Raw genomic sequence first — 21,309 nt, forward strand, 5'->3', positions numbered from 1 at the left:
GGAGAACTGCAAATATCCCAATTTTCAAAAAGGGAAAGAGAATGAAATCTGAAAACTCTGAATTAGTGAGCTTCAACTTCCATTTCTGGCAGTGGGGCTGAAGGTAGTGAGAAGATGCTTTGTGAGCTTTTAGGAAGGGAGCAGTATTCAGTAAGGGCCAGTGTGGCCTCGTGAAGAACAAGTAATACGAGAAAAACCTCATTTCCTTTTTTGATGGGGTGACTAGACTGGGATATCAGGGAAAGCATGGCTTAGATTTCAAGAAAATGTTTGATAACAACTCTAATGCAATGTTTGGGGATGAGATGGAGAGATACGAGTTGGTTTGATGACATTGCAAAGTTGAACAGAACCGGTTGGAGCTAAACCCAAATGGTCCATTGATAGGTACAAAGGAAATAGAAGGCAAATTTCCATTGCAGGCTCAAGAATCTCTCACTCTAGTGGAGTTTCCCATTCCTCTAGCACCCTAGTATTTTGAGGGTCAAATATAAACTCTTCTCTTAGCTTTAAAAGCTTTCTGGGGGCAGCTGGGTAGCTCAGTGAATTGAGAGAGCCAGGGCTAGAGATGGGAGGTCCTAGGTTCAAATCTGCCCTCAGACACTTTCCAGCTGTGTGACCCTGGGCAAGTCACTTGACCCCCATTGCCTAGCCCTTACCACTCTTCTGCCTTGGAGCCAATACACAGTATTGACTCCAAGACAGAAGATAAAGGTTTAGAAAAAAAAGCTTTCCATCTTACTTTTCTAGCCTATGACATCTTCATTAATTTAATGGCTTAGACAAGCTGTCACCTTCCTCTTCTGGAGAGATGGCCATTATAACAAAGCACTAAGAATAATATTAAGTAATGATAAAGCCATTCAATGACCTGATGACATATGCAAGATTCCATATGAGTAAATACTCCTGACATTTGCCAAGGAATGGAAGGAGGGAACACCATGCCCTCAATCAGGTACTCATTTCCCTAATCCATCTTTATTTCCTCATCACTTCCCTTCAGGCAGTGAACAGGGATGAAAGCAATTTTGTGTGTACCCAAGGTCTTATCCAGCCCATCATAATCCCTGGAGATGTTTCCTAGGCTCTTTCTGGGTTTCATTTGTCCCCAGGATAGTTCGCATCGGGAAAAGAAAGACTTTTCTCATGACCAGAGTGATCAACTGTAGGATGGGGTTGCCACCCCAAAGTCTTAGCTTGCAGTCCCTTGGAAATCCCCAAATAAGTGAAGAGGTAATCAGCCTCGAGCTTATTTAAGGACACAAGTCCCCCAAAACTTCATGCCATTAGGTCTAGATGAGGTGCATCTTAGATTAGTTACTATCGCTGCATTGCTCTTGGTGATCTTTGAATTATCCAAGTATTGGGCATCTTATACAACGAATTCCCATCTTGGATAGGAAGGTAAGCCAGGTGATCTCTGACAACATTAACTATTTTTTGAACCAAATATTGGGATGGATGGTTTGACAAAGGAACATTTGGGGGCAAATTTGGTTCCCTAAGATCAGGATAGTCATGGGACCTTTTATGTAACGTCACACACTTATAGTGTTTGTAGGCTTTTTTTTTTAACCCTTACCTTTCATCTTAGACTCAATACTAAGTATTGGTTCCAAGGCAGAACAGTGGTAAGGGCTAGGCAATGGGGGTCAATCGACTTGCCCAGGGTCACACAGCTAGAAAGTGTCTGAGGTCAGATTTGAACCTGGTTCTCAATCCACGGAGCCATCTCTCTGCCCCAGTTTTGGCTCTGAAACTAGAAACACCATATTCTGATGTGTGGTATGCTATTGGAGTTTCTATGTAGAATGAACAGGGGCAATACAATGATGGAAGCCTCCCTAAGATGGGCTCAAAATTGAGATGTTTGTCTTCTGTTCAGGATTCTCTACTGAGGTGGACCTGATCTTTTGAGACATGCCTTTTTAATTATAATGTTAACTTACTCATAAAAGGAGGCTACAATTGCTTGTGTTTTACATTTTACAAGGTTGTAAAGATTTTAAAAAAGGCTTTGTAGACCTTCAAGTGCTTTTGAAATGAGTTATTATCATTATTACTGGCTTTATTCATCATTTGCCCCGATATTGGACTTTCTGAGATCTTTTTATGATTCATGGCGAGAGGTGATTTTCTTTGGGGGAACCCTGATCTATGCTTTCCTTATTATAGGGCGCTCCCTAGGAGGAAACTCCCTCTACCCATATAGTTTGGCTGATTGTCTGGAGCATAATCTTAGACTGGGCTTTTGAATTATTTTTTATAACGTGGATCTCTTTGACAGTTTAGTGAAGTCTCTGCACTCCTCAAAATAATATTTTTAACCTCATAAAATAAAACCATATAATTACAAGGGAAACAGGTTATATTGAAATAGAGGGCATGTATGAGTGTGTGTTGTGTGTCTTTTACTAGGCTTTGGTGTCTTCCAGATCACCTAAGTTGGTGACACCCATGTGGGAGTCCCCAGGGACCTGCATTCCCCTCCCATTAGGAGAAGCCTTTTTTTTCTTATCTGTGTAGCAGGTATTGCCTCGATTTTCAAGACGACCAGGTTGGCATTGGCACAGACTCTTTTTGTCTTTCTGTCTCTGTCTCTCTTTCTTTCTGGTGGCAGATGGGGTGAAAGTCTTATTTACCCACAATATGGGCAGTCTTGGGGGGGAAGGTCCCCTTTCCCTCCCTTTAGGCCCTATTGTTAATAGGTTTGGAATTTTGTTCTGCTTTGTTTGTTCTATTTGGTCCTAGATATGGGAAGTAAAATCCCCAGACCAGGCGGCTTGAGAGATGGTGAACTTAGAGCAAGGATTCTGGGCAAGATGTTGCTACCAGCTTGGCAAGGAAATCTTAAGAAGCCAGAGTGCCAGGACACAAGCCCAATGGGGCTTTGAATTTAGAGGTTGGTGCAAAATAGCAGCTGAGTTTACTGTAAGCTGATCTCTCTTTCCTGCTTGAAGACTGAGAGATGGGGATTTTACAACCAAAGGGTGGGATGTGTATCTATGTCCTTGTTATGCCTTTGAACAAAATATTCCTTTGTAAAAGCTTTGGACAACCAGGTGTCTCCATAATGCATAAAGCAGTGGGCTTAAAGATAGGAAGACCCATCTTTCCAAGTTCAAATCTGGCCTCAGACACTTTCTAGCTGTGTGACCCTGGACAAGTCTCTTAACCCCCATTGCCTGGCCCTTGTCACTCTTCTGCCTTGGAATCATTACAGAGTATTGACTTCAAGGCAGAAGGTAAAGGTTAAGAAAAAGAGCCAGAGAAGGAAATGGTTAACCACTCCATTATCTTTGCCAAGCAAACCCCAAGTGGGGTCGTGAAGAGTTGGGCACCACTGAAAAATGACTGAACAATAGTAAATGCTCATTTGACTTAAAAGTTCGATGGAACTGGAGGACTAGAAACCCCTAAACCTCCAACTATATCTACATATGTGTGTATGTGTGTGTGTAGATATCTATGCACATCTGCACACATATGTAGGTAGGAATGGGAGGAGGTATCACCAGGTTCTCAGTGCTCCTTTCTTCAATCCACCTCCCTTCAGACAGTAACAGGGATGAAAGCAGCACCTGTACCTGTGGGGGCTCAACTCATCCTTCCTATTCCCTGGATTCGTCTTCAAGGCATTTTCTGGTGATTTCATTGGGTCCCGGTACATTCTGCATCAGGATATGGAAAGCTTTTCCTAGTGACCAGAGATGTCAGCCATGGAATGGGCTGCCTCCCAGAGGAGTTAGCTTGTGGTCCCTCATAGCATTAAGCAATGGCCCGTGGTCCAAGGGTTCAGGATCTTGTAGAATGGATTCCAGTCTTGGGTGGCCATATACATATATACAAAGTATGTGTGTGTAAACAATATGTATTCTATACCCAAACACATATCCATATCCACATGAAACCAAGTCCACGTGTACCAGGGGAAGAACTCTTGCCTTCAATAGTTATCTGGCTGACATCGAAGAGGTATGACTTGTCCAGAGTTGCAGAACCAGAATGTGCCAGAGGTCAAATTCAATGATAAAAAATACTGATCAAACGAGTGAAATACTTGCTAGCCAGAAACTCTTGTTGGGATAAGTAAATGGGCATGCTCATATGATGATCCCCTTCGTGGGAGCCTTTAGCTGAGGGAAGGACACTGATGTAATTTCTTCCTTACTCATCTATTCCATTACTTATAATTCTACCCTTAAACACTGGGTTCAACTTTGCTCTTTGGTTAAACCATTGCTCATCTCTATTAAAAACTCAAATGTTCCTGGGGAGATCCTTGAGGCCATCTGGGCCACCTCTCTCCTTTTACAAATGAGGAAATGAAGCCCCAAATAAGATGAGAGGAGGAACTTGTCCAGGGCCACCTGTTTGGTAAGTGTCAAAATGGGATGCTGTCTCAGGTTTTTCTGACTTCAGGGGAAGCTCTCCATCCATTATATCTTATTGCCTCCTTAATTTTTCAAATGAAGGTATTTGTTTGAAGGATCTGAGGAAGGAGAGCAAATTTGCTCTCAGACATTCCCAACTTCTTTGAGTACGGTCTTAGTTATCAAACTAAAGGTGGAAATCAGACTGTTTTATTTGGGTTGGGTTTTTAGGGTGAAACTTGCCATCAAGGATCTGTGCAGAAATTTAAATAGTCAGTTTTAAATTTTTAGTGGGTTATACTCCAATTATAATGACTATGTTGGCTGTTTGGGACTTGGAACTCACATTCTTATTAAAAATAATATTTCATGCGATGGTCAGGTTTTCAGAACAGCTGGCAGATATTGACTTAACTCTATCCTGTTCTGGAAATAGACTTCTGCATTTAGGATATTAGATGGACCAGGGATGAACAGCTCAGGGAAGGAGGCTGTTCGAGTGCCAGCACTTTCTTAGTTTCATTTGATGTTGGGGAAAAAACAGGCAACAAGAATACATAGTGGCCCTTAGCTTCTTACAGGCCAGGCCTCTTGGGCTTCATTGGGGAATGCATCTGGTCATCAGGTCAGGAGATGGTGAAGGACCTGGTGGCTTATGTCGACTTCACAGATCCACACATTTGGAGGATCCTGGCTACACATGATTGAGATGTTTTATGGTGGCCAGGAAGCTACATCAGGCCAATTGACTCCCAGGATGCTTGGTCATCTTTTTGGGGAAACTAATCCCTGTCAAAGAAGAGAAAGAGGAAATCCCTCCTCTTAAGGAAGGCCTTATCCTGTGTTGTGGGGAAATGATGGTGGCTATTAGTCTCCTCATACCTTGTCTCTACGGAAGTGAGAATTCCAAGGGCCTTTAGGAGCCATCTGCTTCTTCTGACAAAGAAGTCCCACTCCATAATACTCAAAAGGCAGTCATCCTCCCTCTGCTCAAAGGGCCCACAATGAAGGGATATCGATTCCCTCTTGGGGCAGCTCTTGATTTTGAGGAGTTTTTTCTTTTTTTCTGACAGAAAGCTGAAATCACAACTTCTCTTGGCAATGTCTGCCTGCTGTTTCTGTTTCTCCCTTCTAGGACCAAACAGGACCAATCCAATCTCTCTTACACAGGACAGCCAGCAAACTCTTGAAGGCGGTGATCATGCCTCCCTAGACCCTTCTCTTCACAGTAAATATCCCAGGTTCCCTCAACTGATTATTTTGTGACATGAATTCAGGGCCATTCAAGTTTTTGCTTAGAGAAGGAAAAAATTCCTACAATAACCAAAATACTGAAAAATATATGTATCTGAGAAAAGTACACTCTAGGAAGTATCTGAGTCCAGTGAAAGGTGGGAAAGCCCATTATCAATTGGAGAAATGGAGGAAATTTCATGGGTCTGAAGGTTGTGCTAAGGAAGAGGGTAGTTTGATAAAATTAAAATCATAAGAAAAGCATATCCCCTCCCCATCCCACTCCCATAATATCCATTAATCAGTTCCTGACTAATTGAGTGGTTTTGTTTTATGAACTGGATGAAGTCTATTAATATCAATATGGTTTTGGTTTCTGTAATATCCCAACAGAGAAATGCATGTGGCATGTCTACAGGGTTCAGTGTGAGAACTGAAGAATAGTGAAGAGTGAATAATGTGTGATGTGCCAAGTCCTTGACAAGAATGATCTCATTTGCTCTTCACAATCACTCTGGGAGGTAGGTACTACTTTTTAATCCCCATTTTATAGTTTCTAAAACTGAGTCAAATAGAGTTTGAGTGACTTTCCAAGGGTCATGAAGCTCTTATGTATCTAAGACCCTGATTTTCCTGATTCCAGGTCTAAAATTCTAACCACTGGGGCACCTAGATGCTCAAAGTATTTTTACTCAGCTGTAAAGGAGCTGACCAAGAACACTGTATATGATATTTTCATTATGTCTAAATCTGGGGCTCATGAACTTGTTTAAAAACATTTTTCATAACTTTTAATCTGATTGGTTTTCTTAAAGTTCTGGGGATTGAATCAATAAGATCTGAGTTCAAATTTGAACACTTTCTATTTGTGTGATCTTGGACAAATCACATAACCTCTGCTTCAATTTCTTCAACTTTGGATAATTGGATAATAATAATAGTTAGTTGCGTGGTTTGTTATGAGGATAAAATGAACTAATATTTGTAAAGCACTTAGCACAGTGCTTGGCACATAGTAGAAGCTATACAAATGGTAGGAGTTATTATTTTAGGTATTTAAAAACATAATTCTGTGAAGAGGTAAATAGGCTTCACCAAACTGCCAAAGGTGCGATAATACCTCTCTCCCCTCATTCTCCTCTCCTCTTTTCCTCTCCCTCTTCCTTATCTCTTTCTGTCCAGTAATGCATTCAGGGAGTTTAGAGAAAATAAAAATAGATTCTAGAACTAAAAATATTTTGGAGATCTTTTAGTTCGTCTCCTATCTGTGAATGGGAAGCTGAGGTTCAGGCATGTTTGTGACATACTAATTTCTACACTTAGTGAGTGGAAGAACAAGGATGGGAATTTACTTCTGTTGATTCTCAGAATGTGTCATTCTGTCAGTATTTGTCAGGTACGTATGATGTGCCAGGCATGTAATGATGAGGATCTAGAGAAGGCCAAAGAAGTCCTTGTCCTCAGAGAGCATGCATTCTAATGAGGAAGACAATATGCATTTAAATACATATATTTGATATATTAATATAGAATTATATAATAGAATTATATGATATAGCATATATAGCATATACATGATATCAAACATTTAATATGTGTTTATATTATTTGTGGTATAGAAGGTAGATAATATCTATTATATATAAAACATACAAAATATATGGGAGGGGGGGAAAGTGTTAGTAGGAAGTGGGGGTAGGGGAGAAAGTGATTCTTGAATGAATGATAAAATATTCATTAAGTGCTTCATGTAATCTCCTTCTCTGAATCTTAGAAGAGGCAATGTCTCAAGCCTTGGGGTTACAAGTACAAACATCTGCCTTGAAGGAACTTATATTCTCCTAGGAGAATCCAATTCCTAAGGGGGCCTAGAGAGTTGGAAGGGCAAGATATAGACAAGATAGCTCCATGTTGAATTGACTGAGAAGTGATGTGGAAGTCTGGCTTCAGCAGTGATAGAGAAGAATCTCATCCATGAGTCTCAGAGAAAGAATCCAAGGTTCCAGTAGGAGGTAGATAAGAAGAATGAGGAAGATGATCCAGGTGTAGCTGCCATACTTTAGCATAGTTTATGGCCATGAATCAATCTTTCTTTGTTCCTTCCTTCCTTCCTTCCTTCCTTCCTTCCTTCCTTCCTTCCTTCCTTCCTTCCTTCCTTCCTTCCTTCCTTCCTTCCTTCCTTCCTTCCTTCCTTCCTTCCTTTCTTTCTTTCTTCCTTTCTTCCTTCCTTCCTTCCTTCCTTCCTTCCTTCCTTCCTTCCTTCCTTCCTTCCTTCCTTCCTTCCTTCCTTCCTTCCTTCCTTCCTTCCTTCCTTCCTTCCTTCCTTCCTTCCTTCTCTTTCTTTCTTTCTTTCTTTCTTTCTTTCTTTCTTTCTTTCTTTCTTTCTTTCTTTCTTTCTTTCTTTCTTTCTTTCTTTCTTTCTTTCTTTCTTTCTTTCTTTCTTTCTTTCTTTCTTTCTGTCTGTCTTTCTTTCTTTCTTTCTTTCTTTCTTTCTTTCTTTCTTTCTTTCTTTCTTTCTTTCTTTCTTTCTTTCTTTCTTTCTGTCTTTCTTTCTTTCTTTCTTTCTTTCTTGTTTTTCCTCCCCTCCTCCCTCTCCCCTCCCAGAGCCAATGAGCAATTCCACTGGGTTATATATGCATTATTGTTCAAAACCCATTTCCATATTATTAATATTTGTAATAGAGTGATCATTTAAAGTCAAAATCTCTGATCATATCCCCATCAAACCATGTGATAAAGCAGTTGTTTTTCTTCTGGGTTTCAGCTCCCACAGTTCTTTCTCTGGATGTGGAGAGCATCTTTCTCTTAAGTCCCTCTGGGTTGTCCTGGGTCATTGCATTGTTACTAGGAGAGAAGTCTATTACATTTGATTTTCTATGACCATGAATCTTGAAGAAAGTGAAGGATCCTTAGAAATAAAGATGAGGGGAGACAATAGACCAAGCATAGGCAACAAGTCAGGAAGATGGGAGATGGAGCATTATATAGGAAGAATGGCAAGGAGGCTGGTATGGCAGGACCATTGGTTTAATGGAGGGCAGGGATATATAAAATGACCAGAAAGATACAAAGGGGCAGGCTGTAAGGAACTTACAACTACAAGAGGGCTTTGAACTCTGTGAGAAGATCAATATATGGGCTAAATAATGGTTGTATAACACCAGTGGCTATAGGTGTTGCTGTGGAAGGTATGATTAGCCAGCTGGTCCTCATCCCTTTCCTCTCCTATCTACCCTCTTTGCCACTGGAGATTTAATTAGTCATCCTGTTATTACTATTATCTAATTTTTTTCTCTAGGCCAAAGGTAGCATAATGGTCCTTTAGGTCTCCTTTGCTTCCTTCCTCCTCCCTTAGAGAAATCTCTAACATTTAGGCAAGCTTCAGTTCCCTGTCCTGGTTTGCATTTATGTTTATCTCTAGTTAACCATTGTTTGAAGCAAATATGTTTGCTATATTTGAAGTAAAATTCAAGAGACAGGAAATATTTAGGTAAAAGAAGTGAGCAGTGGGGCAGGGAGATGGCTCAGTGGATATAGAGCCAAGTCTGGAGATAGGAGGTCCTGGGTTCAAAACTGTAATCAGACATTTCCTAAGTGGGTGATCCTGGGCAAGTCATTTAACCCCAATTGACCAGTTGTCTAGTCTTTACAATTCTTCTGCCTTGAAACTGATATTTAGACAGAAGATAAGATTTTTAAAAAGAAGTGAACAGAGCATATTGATGTCTCTGCTATTGGACTTGTCCAAAGAGAAAGTTGGGGAAAGAGTCAACCATTAAAAAAAAAAAGCCTCCCTCAGATTTTAAAAAGGTCAGCAAACTTAAGTATTTCAGCCTGATTTTTCTGCTCCAAGTGGGAGCAATAAGAAACCGATGGAATTAATTAAAAAATAAAAAAAAAGAAACCCATGGTCTGCCTTGATTGCTCCCTTTTCTGTTCCAGATCAGCCTTCACATTCTCTTTATTCTTCAGACTTTCAACTTTTCTTTTCATCTGTTGCCTATGTGCAAATGATTCTTTCTGGCTCAGCTCAATAAATCCCGAGTAGGGCTAGGGAAACTGACTTCCATTGCTGCTGCTGCAGAGATCTTGCCCTTCTTCCCAGTCTCTGTCTCATAGACTATGTAGGTCCCTTTGAGAATTCTCAGGAGGGATCCAAGCCCACCTTTTGGCTCAAAGATGGTAGAGTCCCCAAATGCTCTGAGAACAGAGTAGGAATGCTTTAAAATTTTTTTTTTTGTGAATTTCCCAGAATGGCAGTGAGCTCTTAAACCCTATTACAATAGGTGACATAGAACTTTCTGGATCAATCAAAAAATCAATAAGTGATTTTTTGAGGAAATTTTAGATGGAGGTAAAAAGGCAAGTGCTTAGCTTGATTGGGAGATGGTAAACGATAATGAAGAATGGAGTGATTCTGGATGGATGATTCTTCTTTGAAGATCATAGCATCATAGATTTAGAAGTCATTTAGTCCAATCCCCTCACTTTACATATAATGTAAGAATTTTGGGAAAGGGGATAAGGAAGGGTTGTAACAGGGAATGGAGGAGAGGGCACAAGGAGGGCTGGTGAGGTAAAGGAAGAGATAACCACTGGGGCTCAGAGATGATCTTTGTGATTCTCCCTTTCCCTCACACTCAACCTATGAGAGAGGTACTCCTGAGCTGATGTTAAGTTAAGGATGAACAGGGTAATTGTCTCAATGAGTAGGTTTCTGGGGAATGATGGAGTTTACTTCTATTAAGTCTTGGTTGGTATTTGAAGCCCAGAAGTCCCACTCATCTGGCATAGATGTTGGCTTTTGTTTTGTTTAGCCAAGGCTAAATAGCTATCCTATCCCACCACCCTCTCTTTCTTTTTTCTTCTATGATTTGAACCTGACTTTGAGTTTTTCCAATATAAAGTTGTTTAATAGTTCAAGTAATAAAAAAGTGGGGGATAGATTTGTGGGAATAGGAGACCCTACAGATTGTCTTTGCCCTATTTCAGCTGAACTAAATGGATCAGCCTCAGCTTCTCTTTCTACTTTCTCTCTAATCACTGTCACCATCCTAAACTAAACAAGATGTCAAGTGTCCTTCTTGGGATGGTCAAGGAATGGGAAGGGTCTTCAGGGTGATCCCATGAAGTTAGCAGCAGTTGTTCTTTTCTTCCTTTAGTTGATGATCTCTTTATATCAGGAATCTTCTCTCTTCAGGGTAAGGGAAATGGAGGCAAGGCTTTGGCACCACAGGTTCGGATCTTGAGTTTGGGTCCTAGCTCCTGTCTCACCAGAGTTCACAAGACAGAGACCTCTCTTTTCAGTTATTTCTCCCACAAGCCTCTACTCCTGCTCCAACTGCCGCTCCCCCTTCCCAACAACATTCTTGGTTGAATGGTTTCTCAATTCGATGGTTTCTCAATCTCAGTTTTCCTTTCCACAATAAGGAAACAGACTCAGAGTTGAGGTGATTTATTGAGGGTGTCTAGAGGTAGTAGGTAGAAGAATGAATATTTGGAGCTCAGATTTTTTGCCTAAGAAGTCCACTGCGCTTTCTACTGTAGCACTCCAAGGCTGATGGATATATTCAATCTAGCCACTCAAAAGCACTTATTAAATGCAAACATTTATCATGTACAAGGCACTGTGCAAAGTTTTTTTTGGGGTGTCCAAAGACAAAGAGGAAATAGATCTTACCTTCCCAAAGCTTATATTCTATAGGATAATACAGAAGGGAGGGAAGTAACCAAGTAATTTGGTTGGGTCTGATGTAGAGAAAATTCTTGTTCAAGTATGGACTGGATGAAGTGGTTTCTGATGTTCCTTCAGCTCCTCAATTCTGTGACTGTAGATTTCATATTGCTAAGCCTTTTTTTTTCCCCAAAGGGCTGACTTTTCTTTAATAGTTTGTGATGGCAGCAAATGGTTCAAGGATCATCATGTTGTGATCTGTGAGTGATTTTATGGGTTTCACATAAAACTGATTCATGACAACAGATCACTTTCCTTATTAGTATTCACTTATAGTCTTGAAGTTAAGGCATGCTTCTCTTCCCAATTTCCTTTCTTCTTAAGACTCTGAGCTTGGAAGGCATAACTTTTATTATCTTGATTTCATTGTTGTTCAGTTGTTTCATTGGTTATCTTGGCAAAGATCCTGGAGTGGCTTGCCACTTCTCACTCCAGATCATTTTAAAGATGAGGAAACTGAGGCAAATGGGATTAAGTGACTTGCCCAGGGTCACATAGCTAGTGTTTGAGGCCATATCTGAACTCAGGTCTTCCTGACTCCAGACCTGGAACTTTATCCACTGCTCTGTCTAGCTGCCCCATTCTCTTGCTTAGAACATTAATATTATGAAAAACAAATATGGAACCTTCTGGAGCAATTAGAGGCAGATAGGAGAAAATGGTATCAGAGAAGTGTTTCTTTGGAAAATAAAATGATCTGTGTAGTTCATGGCCTTCGCATACCAGAGACAGATTTCAGAGACTTCCAGTCCTGTGCTTGGTTCATGGGTACCTCCATTTGTGGAAGTATCCATGCCAACCTGCTCCTCTCAGCCTAGGTCTTCTGACACTCTGGACTTCTTTATCAGCTATGTTCTCCTTTCATGCTACAGCTTCTTCTTATTTGCTGTCTCTTTCTTAGAATGTAAGCTTCATGACAGTAGACAAAGACTACCTTTCTTTTTGTTCATACTTCTGTCCCAGCATTGGCACACAGTAAGCACTTAGGAAACCTGTCGTCTAATCTATCTAATTCATGAGCTTTTCAGTATTCACACTGAAAGCTAACTTTAGTTTGTTGCCTCAGTTGTGCTAATGTAAATGACCATTTGAGTGGTCCAAGGAGGAGTAATAAGCAGTCTCCAAATGAAAGTTACTATTTTCTAATGAGCAGCACTTAAGAGATGAGAAAGGAATAAAAGAGATGGAAGAAGCCAAGTGGAGAATTGGAATGGAGGAAATGAAGAAGGAACTCATAGATCAAATTATAGATGGAGAGCCTTTACTAACTATAACTAACATTTATACAATGCTTTAAGATGTACAAAGGATTTTACAAATCCATTATGCTTTTGGAGTCTTATAGCAAGTGTGGGATAGTTGCCATTTTTATCCCTGAATTTTAGATAGGGAAACAGAGGCAGAGAAAAGTTAAATGACTTGCTTAAATCTTACCACAGAGTTAGTCAGCGTCTTGAATTCAGGACTTCTGGATACCAAGTCCAGCCCTCTATCCACTAAAACACTGAGAAGAGAAAGAGTGCCTGAGATTTAAAATATCCACCAGACTTGGTGTGTATGTTTGTGGTCCAGTGCTTGCCTCTGACTCATATTTCCTTGGGTCAACAAAATGAGAAGCCCAGCCCCTTTCTACATTCCTGTTTTACACACAGAACATGTAGTTCCTTCAACTGATCTCAGGTTGTACATGCCTTTTACAGAATGTGCATTTCTCCTCCTCTTAGAAGCATATATAGACTCTCCTCTTTCTGGGATACCCTCTTAAGAATATTTGCCTTCAAAAATATCTAATTCCTTTTCTCCTCCCTCCTATCAAGTAAATATTTTTTTTCTCCTTGAATGGGAATCCTAGTTTCTCTCTCTCTGTCTCTGTCCATATCTGTCTGTCTGTCTCTCTTTTGTTTAATTGTGTTTCATTAAAAACATTACACTGTTGTTTCCAGAACAACCAGGTCAGATCCTGATATCAGCTCTCATACAGGCTGTCTTCTTTTAAACTGAGACCCGAACCCTTTCCCAATCATAGCCTTAAAGATAATGTATGTCAATGGGCCATTTAAAGGATTTTCAAGAGTAATTTTGACTGTAAGAATTCTGCTTTAGGGTCAACTTTAGAACCTATTAGCCCCATCCCTCACCTCTGGTTGCAATTCTGTTATATTAGAAAGTAGAATTTGATGGAGGAGGACCCAGACAAGGAGCTCTTGGGAAAATGAGCACCCATGGCAGCATACTTTCAGCTGGGAGGCTGAGGAAGATTTGATGAAGGAATTGGAGCCTGAGCTGATCTTTGAAGGAAGAAATGGGTTCTAAATGGGTTCAAGGGGCAAGAGGTTTGAAAACTCCTCTTCCTGGATGTTTGTAAGGGATTCTGAAAGGAGAAACCGCCAATGAAGAGAATGGCAAGTAATATGGCATCTTCGGAGAGAAAGCCAAGTTTCACACTTTTCTCATTTACTAACTGAGTTTTCCTTCTTTGGGGCTTGGCTTAACATTTTTTAACTTCTTGTTTACGAGCAGGTTGTGGACTGGCTTAATTTCCTTCATTCATAATTGAGGACAGACCATAGGTTCCTTGAAGGCAGGGCTTATTTCTTTTTTTGTTTTTGTATCTTCAGCATTGTGACTGCCAACATGCTTGTGTGAATTAAGTGAATGAAGACTGAGGCAACGTTTTTTTGGCCAATGTTTCTTATCCACTGAAAACCTGGAGCACAACTTTTCATGCTGAGTGAGTTATACATTATAAATACTAGCTAGAGAAGCAGTTTCTGAGACATAATGCTTAAAATATTCTGCTTGAGTGTGGCCTTTGGGGAATGAATATCCTTCTCTTTCAACAATATCATTAGAATGAAAATATTTCCAAATCTCAAATTATAATCAATGCTTCTTCCATCAGAAATTGCCTTCTGGAAGGTGGTAACAATGTGAAGAAAATGATGAATCTGAAAATATGATGAATTTATAGAGTCTTTAAAGGAAGTCAAGTTTTTTTTTTAACAAAACTAAATTTCTTCCTTTTTAAAAAAATTGACTTAAAATGTATTTATTAAACCCCTACTATGTTTAAGGTATTATGTATTGGATAATGAGGATATAAAAACAACAAAACCAGTCTTTGCCCAGCGGAGACAAATTATGGAGATGACTTTGAGATTGGAAACCTGGATGATAATTCTTAATTAGAGATAGGGACTATACCTATACCTATGATTTAGTGAGAGAGAGAGAGAGAGAGAGAGAGAGAGAGAGAGAGAGAGAGACAGACAGACAGAGAGACAGACAGACAGAGAGAGAGACAGAGAGAGACAGACAGAGAGAGAGAAACAGAGAGAGAGACAGAGACAGAGAGACAGAGACAGAGACAGAGACAGAGAGACTGACAGAGGGACTGACAGAGACACAGAGAGAGAGAGAGAGAGACTGACAGAGGGACTGACAGAGACACAGAGAGAGAGAGAGAGAGAGAGAGAGAGACAGACAGACAGACAGAGAGACAGACAGACAGAGAGAGAGACAGAGAGAGACAGACAGAGAGAGAGAAACAGAGAGAGAGACAGAGACAGAGAGACAGAGACAGAGACAGAGACAGAGAGACTGACAGAGGGACTGACAGAGACACAGAGAGAGAGAGAGAGAGAGACTGACAGAGGGACTGACAGAGACACACAGAGAGAGAGAGAGAGAGAGAGAGAGAGAGAGAGAGAGAGAGAGAGAGAGAGAGAGAGACAGACAGACAGACAGACAGAGAGACAGACAGACAGAGAGAGAGACAGAGAGAGACAGACAGAGAGAGAGAAACAGAGAGAGAGACAGAGACAGAGAGACAGAGACAGAGACAGAGACAGAGAGACTGACAGAGGGACTGACAGAGACACAGAGAGAGAGAGAGAGAGAGACTGACAGAGGGACTGACAGAGACAGAGAGAGAGAGAGAGAGAGAGAGAGAGAGAGAGAGAGAGAGAGAGGAGAATGAGAGACAGAGGAGAATGAGAGACAGAGGAGAATTAGAGAGAGGAGAATGAGAGAGAAAGAGGAGAATTAGAGAGGAGAATGAGAGAGAGAGAGAGAGAGGAGAATGAGAAAGAGAGAGAGAGAGAGAGAGAGAGAGAGAGAGAGGAGAATGAGAGAGAGAGAGGAATTTAAACTCCTTGAAGGCAGGGACTATGCTTTGTAGACACTAGAGCATCTAGTAGAATGTCTTGCATATAGTAAATTAAATCAATTTATATAATGAATAGCAATAAGATCTTGGTGACTGAAAATTACAGAGTGTCAGCCAGGGATGGGAGGCCCAAGTATCATGAGAGCCTTGACCAAAGAGATGAAACCTCAGATGAGGATGAACTTTAGTTGAGGCTCTTGCTCTGGGCTTACCAAGAGACTAGGGGAAGATGTTAGACGTAGGCAAGATTGGTGCAGTCAGTGCTGAAGATGAATCCTGCCTACCTTGTAATTTTCCTGAGGACCAGTCCTCATGGGAAGCCAGAATCCCCTGCCAGCATCACCAAATGCTTCATTCTATTGGTACTGAAGAGATGCTTGAGGTTGTAAGATTCACCTGGGCTGATGGAGGACCAATGGAATGCAGCCAGACAGAAGTAAGTGGGATAATGAGATACCCAAGAAAATGCACGAAATATTCAACAGAATAGAACAGGGTGTAGATCAATGTGATGTAACAGAAGTCGTTGGAGCATTGGTGTGTGGGCAGGAAGGATTAATTGGTTCTTTGTGAAGAAAGACTGAAGCCATGAGTCTGAGATTATGCCTATACACCCCAACTGAAGAAATTCAGCCTTTGTTTTTACAATAGATTTGGGTGGAGACACTGCCCCAGAAAGAGAAATAAACAGTATAGACCATTACAAAAGAGAACCTGGGGTCACTCCTCAAGAGTACAAAGGACAGGTTGGAAGAGGCTCTTAATTATGTAAGAGCCTTGCCTGTTGTATCTCCACACACAGTGACAGCATCCCCTTTGTACAAACAATTCCACTTTCTCCCCATTACCACCCTCTACAATAACACAGATGCATCAATTAACAAGCATTTCAGTGCTATGTGACAAAATGTCATGCTCAGTGCCATGCTAACACTTTAGATTGAACACATACAAAACAAATCCCGTCCCATTCTCTACATCCTCCCAGAAAACTTGACCTTTTTGCCCAATTCTCAATTTCTGTTGATAGCATCCCTCTCTTCGTCCAGGTTCAAAACTCCAGATTCACTGTGACTTGTGATCTTTGATTCTCACCCCCACACACTCCTATTTAATAATTTGCCAAGTTCTATTGATTCTTTTCCCACAAATTTATTCATCTCTATACTTTATCCTTTACTCACACTGTAATGCAATATGCAAATTATTTTAATTTCCCCTCTGAACTATTATTACAGTAGTCTTAGAATGGCCTCCCTTACTCTGTTCATGCAACTGTCAAAACACTCTTCATCCATGGGAAATGGGATTACTTGTCTTCCTTGAAAATTATTTAAGTGACTCTATTGTCTATAGAATAAAATATAAAATTAGTGTTCTTAAATTTCACATTCCATACAATAGAAACCCAATAAATATTTGTGTGGGCTGCATCAATGAATTAAAATAAAACTCAGGTTAGAGGGCAAGATGGTGACTCTTTAGGACCAAGAGGAGCCCAGGTTCCCCGCGAACACCTCAGTTAAGTTCTACAAGAGTAGCAGAAAAAATGAGAAAAGTGAACTGATGGAAAACAAACAGAGTCTGCCTACATCATTCAAGAAGAAAGGTGAGAGCAGAGTCTGACTCACACAGAAAGTTCTAATCCAGAAACCGAGGCTGGAGAAATCAGTGCACAGGAAGACAAACATGCTGAACACTGGAGAAAAAATATTGTCATGATGGAAACTTTCCAGATGTGAAGTCCAGAGGAAGAGCGATGATAAGTCCTAGCCTTGGAGGAAAGAATGTCTTGGCCCTGAGATCTATTAGACAACTGGAACAAAGGACACAAGAATTATAAAATACCATATTAAAGGGAATGTTGGGCGGCATGAATAGGTCATGAATAAGAAATAGGATAAGGAGATGGTGGTGAACCATATGCAAGAACTGAACTCTGAGTAGACTGACCCAGAAGAAACAAATGGACAAGAAATGTTAAAGAATAAAAGGCAATTGAAATAAAATTTTCTATTGACCAGTGCAGTCACTGAATTTCAATTCAGTAGATCAAAGAATTATTAAAGACATACTGTGTAATATATCTATCTCAGTCAGATTGGAGTGCTGAGTCTGGAGTTAGGAAGACATGAGTTCAAATCCTGCATCAGACACTTCTTGGCTGTGTGACTTTGGACAAGTCACTTTATGTCCATCTGCCTCAGTTTCTTCAACTATAAAATGGGGGTCCTTATAATACCTACTTCCCACGGTTGTTGTGAAGATCAAATGAAATAATAATTACAAATGCTTAATAAAGTGTTTGCTTTTCTAAGTAAACTTTCTATCAGTTCACTGTTACACAGCTAGCATATTATTATTATTATTATTTTGTATAAGGATCTAGGAGTACAAAGGCAAACAAAGAAGCAGTATTTGTCCTTAGAGACTTAATTCTACTGGAGAAGCAGGTTTTTAGCCAATATATTATATACTTAAGTTATAAAATATGTATCTTATGATTATATGTAGTATATATACATATTTATATATTTTAAAACATGTTATGTATCATAATATATTTTATTTTATATTATAAATATGTATTATAAATACATTACAAAGTGTTTTACATAAAGTTATATAAATTACATATGTACATAAAGTAATGTATACCTATATCAACAAATATATAAATCATATAAATGATATATATTTATAAATATCTACATTAAATCAAATCAATATATCAACAAATAGGGAAATTATAGAAATTAAACTTAACAAGTGTGTAAATTATATAAATTAAATAAATATTTAAAATATATACATAAAACCGATATAAATTATAAAGATATTAAATATTTAAATTCTATAAAATGTAAATCAATGATTCCATATGCCATGTTTTTGTTACAAAGAATGATTTATTTTCCTTTCCTCATAGTAATCTCTCATAGTTTCAGAGGGTTCAAAATTCCCCTGGTTAAGAATATCTGTTTTTGGCTCTTCTCAGATGCTCATTTGTTGGTAAGGCAACAAATAGTCCATATAAAATGAATGTGTGTCTAAGAATAGGATCCTTCCCAGCTCCATTGATATGTTCAAGGCAAATATGTACATTTGATACAAGTCTGTTTTGAATGTGCAAATATAGATATGGTTTTTGGATGAAGTTGGCCCCAAGGTAAGAGGCATTCCTCCACCCATTTCTTTTGTGGTAATAAAGTTCAGCAAGTCACTTTGTCTTTTTAGACCTCAGTTTCCTCACCTTGCATTCCAACTGCCACTGGCACAAAGTAAATTTTTAATCGTTGCTTCTTGCTTTAACTTTAGCTTAAAATGAAGATGAAATTGGATGAGAGCTTGCTTTTCCAGATTTATGGGAAGATCTTATGAGATCATTATTAGTCTAAGGATTTCATCAATTTTACAAAATGATCTTTTGGCAAGATAAGTTTCTTGGTATTAGTCCATTTAGAAATATCTTAACAAGACATTTATTGAGTAACACCTACAGATTGGGCACTATAGAAATAAAAACACTGTTTGGTGTCAGTGGACTGGAGTTCAGATCTTGCCTTTGCAACTACTTTCTTATTGTGTGACCTTGAAAGAAAAATTTTCAATTCTCTGGATTTTCCTTTCCTCATCGGTAAGCTTTGGGATCTGGGCTGTCAATTGTAAAATTGAATCAACAAGCATTAAGCCTCTTCTACCTGCCAGGTACTATGCAGGATGCTTGGGAAGCAAACACAATAAACGAGATGTCTTACTTATAAGGAATGTCTCCAGACTTTTTTTTTATCTTTTATCTCTTTTGGCAAAAATATGTTTGAACATCTCTTTCTCTCTCTCTCTCTCTCTCTCTCTCTCTCTCTCTCTCTCTCTCTGTCTCTCTCTCTCTCTCTCTCTGTCTCTCTCTCTCTCTCTCTCTGTCTCTCTCTCTCTCTCTCTGTCTCTCTCTCTCTCTCTCTCCTTTTCTTTCTCTCTCTCTATTTCCACATATATAATATTATCTGACATATAAAATACATATTATATAATTACACATGAAATAACATCAGGCCATATCATATAATTATACATAATGTATATTTAATTTTTACTATAATTTATATGTAAATAATTATATACATTATAAAATTTGCAAAAATACAAAGAGATTCAAAAGGAGGAGCTATAGGTAGATTCTAGATTTTAGGTAAGGAGCCACTAGAATTAGAGGAATGACATACATAGACCTATTTTTAAGGAAAATTACTTTGGTAGCTTTGTTGTTCAGTCATTTCAGTTTTATCTGAGTCATATTGATATTCATGAGTCAAAAAGTCATATTTAATAGGACTCCATTTGGGGTTTTCTTGGGAAAGATGTTAGAGTAGTTTGTTTTCTTTGCATATTAAATTATAAATTCAATAAAGAAGTTAGTATGTATTGCTGTGACTTCCCTACACTTCAGTTTCCTCCACTGTAGAAAAGAGGGACTTGGATTAGATCATCTCTGTAGTCGTATGAGAATAAAACATGGCGACTGTCTCTGCCCTTAATGACATGAACCAGTCTGGCTTATGCACTCCATAAAGTTTCCTTCCAAAGTATTAATTATATTATGTAGGGCTTAAAACACATCATTGAAAGCTAGGTAAGGATCATCATAATAAAGTGTTGGGGTTGTGTATGACAGGGGGAGTGTGTCCCCATCGAAGGGGGGACTGACCACTTGGTCCAGCCTGGGGAAATCCATGGAAAGGAGTGATGTCCTCAAGACTCTCCCTGTTAGACCACAAACCCATCTGATGGACCTGAACCATCCTCATGTCCAGGAAGCAAGCCAGGGCATGGGAAACTTACAAGAAGTAAAGGGTTTTGACCTGGGACCAGAATGTTCTTGCCTGAGCCTGCCTCACAGGCCAGGGTTCCAAGTTGGTGCCTCCTATCTCAAACTCTTATGCCCACGATTACTGATAAAATGTTGGGTAATGACTCCTGATGAATTTAGGACTTTGAGCAATAAGCTGTTTATATGAGTCTACTTAAATTTGAATGATTTAAAAATTAAACCTCATATGCCTATAGCAATTTATAGTTTTTTCACATTTATGATATTTTCATTTTTTATATAGTATTTTCATATTGGTTATTATACTGGGTCCTCAGGGAGGTGCAGAGGAGAGGGGAGAGTGTTAGGATCTGGAAGCAAGAAAGTCTGTGTTCTGATCTCTTTTTCTCCTGTCTGGACCTCAGTTTGCTCATTTGTAAAATGGAGGTGAGTAGGGCTGGATGTTTGTTAAGGCTTCTTCCAGGTTCAAATCAATGATCTTCTGATGGTGAATGACCAAGGGAGATCAAGAAGCAATCTTGCAGGTGAGGAAATCATGGGCCCAGAGTGATCGTAACTTGCTTAAGGTCATACTTTCATAGGAAATGGAAGGGATCTTAGCCTTCTAGTTGGTGGGAACCATTGGGTTCATTGAGTGCCTCTCTTTCATTTTTCCCTTTCTACTTTCTGATTTCCCTGGTACATATATATATGTAATCCCAGGCCTGGGAATGGCAGAGCAGCTGTTAGATGCAAATCAATCCCATGGCTGTTATGATTAAGCTGTCTTCCATTTGTTTTTTTGTTGACTGATTGTTCGCCACCAGTAGGTATACCCTGGAATCATGGGCAAGGGTGGACTTTGCCCATGGCAAACATTATCTATTCCTTCCTGTATTTTAATGTTCTTAATTATTTCCCAATAAATTTGAATATGGTTCAGACCCCACTCTGCTTGTTTGACACCTCTGTCATATATCCATGAAATCACAGC

General features: G+C 39.4%; 1 long non-coding RNA gene across 1 annotated transcript in view; it reads left to right on the top strand.

Annotated features, from left to right (window-relative positions):
* Positions 1–768: 768 nt before the first annotated feature.
* The window catches only part of LOC103097452 (uncharacterized), a 35,655-nt gene continuing 15,114 nt past the window's right edge, over positions 769–21,309 (top strand). Inside the window, exons 1-4 of the long non-coding RNA XR_008914159.1 lie at positions 769–2,905; positions 5,512–5,604; positions 6,003–6,130; positions 13,962–14,074. This is a non-coding gene — a long non-coding RNA (uncharacterized LOC103097452). The remainder of the gene's footprint in view (positions 2,906–5,511; positions 5,605–6,002; positions 6,131–13,961; positions 14,075–21,309) is intronic.

This window comes from Monodelphis domestica, chromosome 8 (genome assembly GCF_027887165.1).
Source record: "Monodelphis domestica isolate mMonDom1 chromosome 8, mMonDom1.pri, whole genome shotgun sequence".
In the NCBI taxonomy this organism is placed as follows: domain Eukaryota; kingdom Metazoa; phylum Chordata; class Mammalia; order Didelphimorphia; family Didelphidae; genus Monodelphis; species Monodelphis domestica.